This window comes from Tachyglossus aculeatus, chromosome 11 (assembly GCF_015852505.1).
Source record: "Tachyglossus aculeatus isolate mTacAcu1 chromosome 11, mTacAcu1.pri, whole genome shotgun sequence".
Taxonomy (NCBI): domain Eukaryota; kingdom Metazoa; phylum Chordata; class Mammalia; order Monotremata; family Tachyglossidae; genus Tachyglossus; species Tachyglossus aculeatus.
The window spans coordinates 67,584,733-67,594,735 of NC_052076.1; positions in this window are offsets into that span (position 1 = coordinate 67,584,733).

The window sequence follows — 10,003 nt, forward strand, 5'->3', positions numbered from 1 at the left end:
AAGGGTCCCAGCCTCCATCTCTCACTGCCTTTGGGTGAGGGAGGAAATAGTCACAGGGCATCAGGACTGTGAGCTAGGGCCTCAGCAAGTTGGCATCTGTCCTGTGAGCTGGCCGGTCAGCCTGCAGGCCGCAGGAGATTGGTTACTCCCAAGTCATAGCACGAGTGGTGAGATTGTGGTTGGCCTCGCAAGGCTGGGTGAGGCCAGCACCAAGACGAATCTGGTCGAGGTCAGAGTCATCCCTGTGAGCTCATCTTTCCTGGCCCCTTTGAAAGTTTTCAGTGTGGATATTGTGGGCCCCAGGTGGGAGGATCACACAGGTGGCATTGCCCTGGACCGACGGGACTACGGCTCCCACCAGGTCTGGGGCAACTGCCCGAGTGGAGTAGGGATGTCTGAAGTGACCTTTCTCAGAAGGTTTGTTTGGCACTAAGGACTCTGGGAGCTGGGCAGAACCTGGGCTGGGATGGGGACAGACCAGATGGCAGTGTGCCTTCACAGGTCTCTGGGTGGGAGGAGCCTAGGCTGGTTTTCCCAGAGGAACTGGGAATTGTTTTTGCCAATCATCTGAACCTTCATTGAGCCATCTGACCCCAATCACCAAGGTCTGGATCCTGAAGGTAAACCATTCTTTCCTCAGGGAGGTCTGAAGCCTCCTGGCACAGTGAACCAGGGGGCAGAGAAGGGTGAAGGGGCTCGGACTTCTTCCAGCCCTGGCCCAGCTTGGAAGCAAACAGTTGTCTCCCTCCCGTTTCTTTCTCTCCTCCTGCCGGCCAGACAACTATTCGGAAGAGCCTCCAGAGTGCAAGGGCTGCTCTGAGCGTATCTCTTCCTGGGGACCCTGCCCTGCCAGGAGGAGCAGCGGAAGCATGGGATAGGCAGACCGGGAAGGGGGAGGAATTGACAGTAGGGCTTGGGCATCTGACCGGGCCACAATCTCTCAGAGAGGAAACTTTCCCAGCAAGGGATTTCTAGCAGGACCTTGACTTCGTGTCTATGGTCCTGAGTGGATCTTTCATTTTCTAGTCTTCAAAAACACAGCACCCAGAATTCCCAACCAGGATAAGTGTGGGCCCACCAACCCTGTGTTCACTCTACTGAGCTCTGCAGGCCCAGTTGATAAGGTGGAGATGGACAGATCTCCAGCGTGTCCTAGGGAAAACCAAGCCTTGGGGGCTGTGAAAAGTCAGCACACTCTCCTGTGAAGTGTAGAAAGGGAGGGATCAGGGCTTGACCTCTGATCCCCCTGTCCTGTGACTGCACTGATGGTGACATTTGGGCCCAGGAACACCCTCCTCCCCCCCACCCCCCCCCCCAACTTGAACCGACGGAGCTTAGGCCTTTGGGCTTGGCTGATCTCCCTCCTGGTCCCGTATTTCCAGTGCCACTGGGAATTGTCGTTGTCACCCGTGGATGTATTTTATTTTGTTTCTGCGGTATCCTTCTGCACCCTGTGTACTGCAGGAGGACTGTGTACCGACTGTATGCGTATACTGTGTATACATGGGTGTCGGCTGCCGGTGTGTTGGCAGCCAGCCCCCAATAAAGTTGTAAGTATTTAAAGCCCTCACTCTGTCTCCTCGTCTTCATCGTTCTCTGGGAGGTTGGCCTGGGGTTGGAAAGCGTGAGAAGTCATCCCAAGGTGGGGGTCAGAAACGGGAGACCCAGGCCCCTGCCCTCGAGCTGATGGTCCAGTCACAGGCTTTGGCATGTGGAAGCGGAGAGCTCCCTTCAACTTTTTGAGCCTGGGCTGGAGCTGGCCACCAGCAAAGACAGTGTTGCCCTCTACTCTGTGGCTGACAGCTCGCTTCTGGGGCTACTGAAGGGAGAAGACCAGGCTTTTGTGGCAGGGCATTCTAGGGATGTGGTGTCCTGGCCTCCTGCAGAGGTGTGCCCACTGGTCCATCCGGGACTTGGGGCATGGCGTAGCAGAACCAGCGCATTCTGGAACACAGGTGTTCGCACCACCCCCCATCAGGGGAGAGAATTGGCCTGATTACGGGGGTACGTGGGCCAACTGAAGGCATTCTCAGGCATGTCTGTCCATCACAGAGGACAAAGCTGGAAAAGAACTTGAGGGGTTATCTGGTCCAGCCTCCATGCGGGCACAAATCAAACCACTCAAGCATCCCTCTGTTAGACCGTGCAGCAGATCCGTCAACCCCTGGCTGCAGCCGAAGATTCAGCCTGCTCCTGGCGCGGTTGGGTAGGGCAGATGGGTGGATGGTTTTGGAGATCTGTTTGCCACTGTCCAGTTGCCTCCCCATCCTGTCTCTTTCCCTTTCCCCCAACTGTGACAGACAGGCTCATGGCTTCTCTCCCCCTTGTTTTCTCCTGAAATCTGGCCATTTCTGCCTACGGGTCGTCGGGTTCTGCGAGTCCAGTTTGTAAACCACATTCCTAACGCAGACTAGAATGTTGTTGACGAGGGAGATAAGAGTCTCTGGCGGGGTAGACACATTCCAGGGAGAAAACAGTCCTAGTTATTTTTCCGCTTTGGGTGGGGACGAGAGGGGGCGGTGGGAAAGTGCTCTTTGATGGAAATGGGATCCGGGAAGAGCCTTGATGAGTGTCCAGAACTCAGTCAAGAGGGACCGGGCTGGACATCCTGTGCCTGTTCTACATAGTGGGCACTGAGGCAGCTAGAAGCTTTGAGGAGAAAAGAAAAAAATCACTTCCCTGACTCCTCTCTCTATCAATCCCTGTAATCAGTTAGTGGTCAAATCTTGTTGGTTCTTCCTTCGCAACATCTCCAGCATCTGCCCTCTCCTCTCCATCCAAACAGACACCACTACTGGCCAAGCACTTGGTCGTATCCCATCTTCACTAACTCATTAAGCCTCCTCGCTGATCTCCCCTGTCTTCAGATCTCTCCCCTCTTTGGTCCATATTTCACTCTGCTGCCTGGATCATTTGCCAAAACACTGTTCAACGCATATCTCTCTGCTCCTCGGAAACCTCCAAAGACTGGCCATCTCTTTCAATGTGAAGCTTAAACTCTGGGCCGCTGGCTTTAAGGAACTCAGTCAGCTCTCTTCACTGCTTATCCTCCCTCCCTCCTCTCTCCCTACAACCCAGATCTCCTGCTTTACTCCTTTTAAGCCCACCTATCACTCGGCCTTGTTCTGGTCTCCCACTGGTAACCTTTGCTTCCCTTCTTTTGCATTGTACTCTCCTAAGCACTTAGTCCCCTCTCAGAACCGCACCTGGAGAGTGTCCCGTACTCTATTATTCTCAGCTATGGGAGGGAGAGTCAAGTAGAGGCCTACCCATTCCATCCCTAGCTTGGGCGGTGGCTAGCGAGTGAAAGGCAATCTGCTACAAGTCAAAACTCACCTGTGCTGGGCAGCAGCAGCATGGGAGGGAGTCGAGGGTGGCGACTCTAGTTTTCTGTGCAGAAGGTGGCAATGGTAAACCACTCCCATATTTTTACCAAGAACACTGCAAGAATACACTACCAGAACGATTGCACATGGAAGTGGGGTGTTCTGGGAAAGATGTGTCTATGGAGTCACTATGGATCGAAGACGACTCAACAGTATTAGACAAGACAAGCACTTAGTACAGGGTTTTGCACATAGTGTGCTCTCAGTAATTACCACTGATTGGTTCTTCCTGGAATTTCCCCTCCTTCCACATCCAGCAGTCAGCCTCTCTCCCAAACCTCAGGGACTTTCATTAACCACATCTCCTTCAGGAGGCCTTCCCTGACTAATCCCTCATCTCCCTATCCTATTCCCCCTCTCCTCCCACCCTCCATGTGCCACTTCAGCCCTTCTGTGTCACTAAAGCACTTGGGCACTTTTCCCTTTCCCCAGAGTTGTTCTCCTGTTTATAATCTATAAACTGTTGCTTTCTTCTACCTGTAATTTATTTTAGCATCCATCTCTGTGAGGATTTTGAGGGCAGGGATCATGTCTGTTCATTCTGTTGTGCGCTATCAAAAGCTTAGTACGGCTGGAGGAACAGCATGGCCTAGTGGAAAAATCATGGGCCTGAGCGTCAGAGGACCTGAGTACTAATCCCGTCTCTGCCACGTGCCTGTTGTGTGACCTTGGGCAAGTCATATAACTTCTCTGTGCCTCGGTTACCTCATCTGTAAAATGGGGATTCAATACTTGTTCTCTTTCCTATTTCAATTGTGAGCTCTAAGTGGGACAGGGACTGATTATTTTGTATCTTCCCCCATGCTTATAGTGGTGTTTGACACAACAATAATAATAATAATAATAATAATAATAATAATTGTGGTATAGTAAGTGAACAGTGCTTTGCATATAGTAAGCGCTTAATAAATGCCATTTAAAAAAGTGCTTAACAAATGCCACTATTGTTATTACTATTACATTGTTCTACTGTAAGCCCTCAATAAACACTAGTGATTGACTGATTTCTCTCCAGAAGTAATGAAAAAGCACGGGACCGGGAGTCAGAGGACCTGGGTTCTAATTCTTGCTTTTCCCGCCTGCTGTGTGACCTTGGGCAAGTCACTTTGACTTCACTTCCCCGTTCCTCAGTTTCCTCATCTGTAAAATGGGGATTCAGGGCCTGCTCTCCCTCCTACTTGGACTGGAAGCCCCACGTGGGGCAGGGATTGTGTTTGACCTGATTCACTTGTATCTACCCCAGTCCTCTCCATCTCAGGATCGTACCTAGAGAGTTTCCAGTACCAGTCTCAACTACGGGAGGGAGGGTCAAGCAGAGGCATACCCATTCTAGTCTCAGGTTGGTCAGTGGCTAGCGAGCAGAAGGCAGGCCATCTGCTTCAAGTCAAAACTCACCTGTGCTGGGCAGCGGTGGCATGGGAGAGAATCGAGGGCGGAGACTCAAGTTTACTATGCAGAGGAAGGCAATGGTAAACCACTTCCATAATTTTATCAAGAAAACTATGGATATACTACCAAATGATTGCAGATAGAGGTGGGGGGGTCTGGGAGAGATGTGTCCATGGAGTCTCTGTGAGTCGGAGATAACTCGAAAGCATAAGACAAGATCCCATTCTTTAGTACACTGCTTGAGTAAGACTTTATTAAATACCACAGTTACTAATGAGGAAGCCATACTAGGCCCTGGGGCTTCACTGTCTGCCCAGAAGTCCAATGGGGGAGAGCCCCCACAGGTCTGGGGGAAATGGCTTTCATTGATGGCTGGCTTCTGGCAGTTTATGCCTCAAAAAGAGCAGCTTACATAGATCTTCATGGTCCCAGTGGGAAGAAGGGAAGCAGCATGGCCTGATGGAAAGGGCATTGGACTGGATATCAGAAGACCTGGGTTCTAATCCTGACTCCGCCGTAAAAACTTGTCCTCTAGACTTTCAGCCCATTGTGGGCGGGGAATGTTATATTGTTGATAGTACTTAGTACAGTGCTCTGTGCACAGTAAGAACTCTAATAAATACGATTGATTGGTAACTGCTGTGTGGCTTTGGGAAAGTCACTTAACTGCTCTGTGCCTCAGTTACCTCATCTGCAAAATGAGGATTCAATGCGTCTAGACTGTAAGCTTGTTTTAGGCAGTGAATGTGTCTGTTTACTGCAGTATTGTACTCTCCCAAGCGCTTAGTACAGTGCTCTGCACACAGTAACTGCTCAGTAAATACAATAAAATGAATGAGTGAATGCCTGTTCTCTTTCCTAGACTGTAAGTCACAAGAGGGCCCTGATTATCTTGCATGTACCCCAGGGCTTAGTACAGTGCTTGGTACACAATATGCACTTAACAAGTACCACAGTTAGTGGTTATTGTTTAGACTTCTAGGCTTGGAGCATGCACAGTGATCCCAGGGTCTTTCCAATGGGCATGCTCTATTTCTCCTCATTCCCATTCCTTGCTGGGGGAGGGATGTGTGCTGGGACACTGGATGGAGGTGGATGGGGCCATGCCAAAACTCTGGCTCCAAGGTACATAGTCCCTTCCCCTACTGCAAAGGAGACAACCTTGGCCTTGACTGGAACCTGGCTGACCACCACTGGACCGGGCTTTTGCTCATAAAATAAAGGGACCAGGAAATCCATTGTGAAGGTGGTCAGGGAATGAAAACACCAAAGGCATCCAAGGAGGCTGCGGGTTAAAGATTAAACCAAATAAATAGAAATCCCAGACTCTTCCCCCAGGCAATGGAACCAAGAGATGCTGTTGATAACCCTTGGCCTTTTTGCTTTTCTAAGATTAAAAAGTAAATAAAATGATGGCACTTGTTAAGCGCTTATTATGTGCCAAGCACCGTTCTAAACTCCGGGGTAGATGCAAGTTACTCAGGTTGGACGCAGTCCCTGTCCCACATTGGGCTCACACTTTTAATCCCCATTTTACACATGAGGGAACTGAGGCCCAGAGAAGTGAAGTCACTTGTCCAAGGTCACACAGCAGACATGTGGCAGAGCCAGGATTAGAACCCAGGTCTTTCTGACTGCCAGGCCCGTGCTCCATCCACAAAGCCTTCCCAGACTGTGCCCCCTTTTTTCCTCTCCTCCTCCCCATCCCCTACCCTACCTCCTTCCCCTCCCCACAGCACTTGTATATATTTGTACAGATTTATTTCTCTATTTATTTTACTTGTACATATTTACTATTCCATTTATTTTGTTAATGATGTGCATATAGCTATAATTCTATTTGTTCTGATGATTTTGACACCTGTCTGCATGTTTTGTTTTGTTGTCTGTCTCCCCCTTGTAGACTGTGAGCCCGTTGTTGGGTAGGGACTGTCTCTACATGTTGCCGACTTGCACTTTCTGAGCGCTTAGTACATATTAAGCCCTCAATAAATGTGATTGAATGAATGAATGAATGAATAAAAGCCATGCTGCTTAGGGTCACTCATCATCATACAATCTCTTACTTCACCAGTGCTGAAATCCCAAAACCACCTCACCTCCCTTCTCTCTCAAAGTCCATTATTCTCTGCCTCCACAGACACGTCCGCTCTCTAGATCCTCCTCCACTTATCCCAGAATATCAAGCCCCATTTAGACTCCCTACTAAACCTCCCCTGACCTCTGCTGACCTCGACTCCCTTGCCCCCTGTCCCTCTGCCAGTCACGCACTGCCAGCCCTTTGCCCAGGATTACTTCCTCAGTGCATTGGCTCTGCTCCACTGCCATTGCCAAGATCTGCCCTTTCCTCTCCATCCAAACTGCTACCCTGCTTGTTCAAGCTCTCATCCTATCCCGTCTGGACTACTGCATCAGCCTTCTCTCTGATCTCCCATCCCTGTGTCTCTCCCCACTTCAATCCATACTTCATGCTGCTGCCCGGATTGTCTTTGTCCAGAAACGCTCTGGGCATGTTACTCCCCTCCTCAAAAATCTCCAGTGGCTACCAATCAATCTGCGCATCAGGCAGGAACTCCTCACCCTGGGCTTCAAGGCTGTCCATCACCTCGCCCCCTCCTACCTCACCTCCCTTCTCTCCTTCTCCAGCCCGGCCCGCACCCTCCGCTCCTCCGCCGCTAATCTCCTCATCGTACCTCGTTCTCGCCTGTCCCGCCATCGACCCCCGGCCCACGTCATCCCCCGGGCCTGGACTGCCCTCCCTCTGCCCATCCGCCAAGCTAGCTCTCTTCCTCCCTTCAAGGCCCTACTGAGAGCTCACCTCCTCCAGGAGGCCTTCCCAGACTGAGCCCCTTCCTTCCTCTCCCCCTCATCCCCCTCTCCATCCCCCCATCTTACCTCCTTCCTTTCCCCACAGCACCTGTATATATGTATATATGTTTGTACATATTTATTACTCTATTTATTTATTTATCTTACTTGTACATATCTATTCTATTTATTTTATTTTCTTAGTATGTTTGGTTTTGTTCTCTGTCTCCCCCTTCTAGACTGTGAGCCCGCTGTTGGGTAGGGACTGTCTCTATGTGTTGCCGACTTGTACTTCCCAAGCGCTTAGTACAGTGCTTTGCACACAGTAAGCACTCAATAAATATGATTGATTGATTGATTGATTGATGATTGATTGATTGCTCCAGTACCTGTTCCAAGGAGCACTGTTGGTGGGAGTCCAGCTGTCTTGGGCCTCTTCAGAATCATCCTTGCTTGTTCCAATGCTGCCTCTCTTCCACTCGGCAGCTTCTCCTACTTCACTGATCCCTATGCCCATCGCCCCTACCAATTATTTCAGAACTATATGTTGCCAACTTGTACTTCCCAAGTGCTTAGTACAGTGCTCTGCACACAGTAAGTGTTCAATAAATACAATTGAATGAATAAATGAATGAACTTAACCTGATGATCTAACCTAAAACCATCAGACATAAACTCCCCCAAATCTTTTGATCCCAACACTACCTCATTCTCTCAGCCATCTCTCAAAGTGTGATCTCTTGCCTGCTTTTAAAATCTTCTCCTCTACCAGGGTCTCAGGCCCCATCTCTTCTCACCTTCTAAAAACACTTGCATCCACTCCTCTTCCCTCCCTGACCACTATCTTCCACCACTTACCCTCCGATGGCTCTTTTCCTTCTGTCTTCAAACATACTCTTGTCTTCCTTTTCCTAAAATAACCTTCTCTGGGTCCCACATCCCTTTCTAGAGATCGACCCATCTGTCTCCTTCCCTTCTTGTCCAACCTCATTGAATGGTTTATGTACCCTGCTGCCTCCACTTCCTCTCCTCCGATTCCCTCCTTGTCCTGTTTCCATACTCCTCACTCCACTGAGATTGCTGCTTCCAAGGTCACGAAAGACTGCCTCCTCACAAAATCCAATGGTCTCTATAATAATTGGATTTACTAAGTGCTTACTCTATGGGCCATGAACTGTATTAAGAACTGGGGCAGATACAAGGTAATCACGTCAGACACAGTCCCTGTTCCATATGAAGCTCACTGACTGAGGGAGGGAGAGCAGGTACTTTAGTCCCATTTTAATGATGAGGAAACTGAGGCACAGAGAAATTAAGTGACTTGCCCAAGGTCACCCAGAAAGGCCATAAGAACCTTTGGGTCCTGGTGGAGGTTTCTGGTCAAGTAACCTTCTCTCAGGCATCTCTGCTGGATGGAGGGGATTCAGTGGTTTAGCACCCTGCTGCTGCTGAGATGTTTTTTTTAAATGGTATTTGTTAAGCACTTACTACATGCCAGGCACCATATTAAGCGCTGGGATAAAAAGCTAAGCAGGTTGGACACAGTCCCCATCCCAGAGTCTTAATCCCCATTTTATAGATGAGGGAACTGAGGCACAGAGAAGTGAAGTGTCCTGTCCAAGGTCACACAACAGACAAGTGGCAGAGCCAGAATTAGAATCCAGATCCTTCTGAATCCCAGGCCCAGGCTCTATTCACTAGGCTAAGCTGTTTCTCACTTTTGAAATGGGAAATGGAACAGGACAGTTGGAGAAACCAGGCAGCAGGGGACATGGAGTTAGAGTGGCCCCTTCCCCTGTGTGCTGGAGCCTGGACTGTCACTCTCCTCCCAACCCATCATTTCTGGACTTTAGTGCAGACACTGTCAGCTTGTCCCTCTGCTCCTGCCCCTCATTTGTTAAACACTTACTATGTGCCAAGCACTGAACTAAAAGCTGGGGTAGAAGCAGCATGGCATAGTGGATAGAGCACGTGCCTGAGAGTCAGAAGGTCAGGGGTTCTAATCCCAGCTCCACCACTTGTCTTCTGTCACTTTGCTGGGACTTAGTTACTTCATCCGGAAAATGGGGATTGAGACTGCGAGCCCCACGTGGGACCGGGACTATGTCCAACCCAATTTGCTCGTATCCACCCCAGGGCTTAGTACAGTGTCCAGCACATAGTAAGCATTTAACAAATACTACAATTATTATTATTCTTCATTTATTCATTGTCATATTTATTGAGTGCTTATTGTGTGCAGAGCATTCATTCATTCAATTGTATTTATTGAGTGCTTACTGTGTGCAGAGCACTGTACTAAGCGCTTGGAAAGTACAATTTGGCAACAAATAGAGACAATCCCTACCCAACAAAGGGCCCACAGTCTAGACATGGGGGAGACTGTCTAGAAAGAGGGAGAAAATATATTATTATTCTAA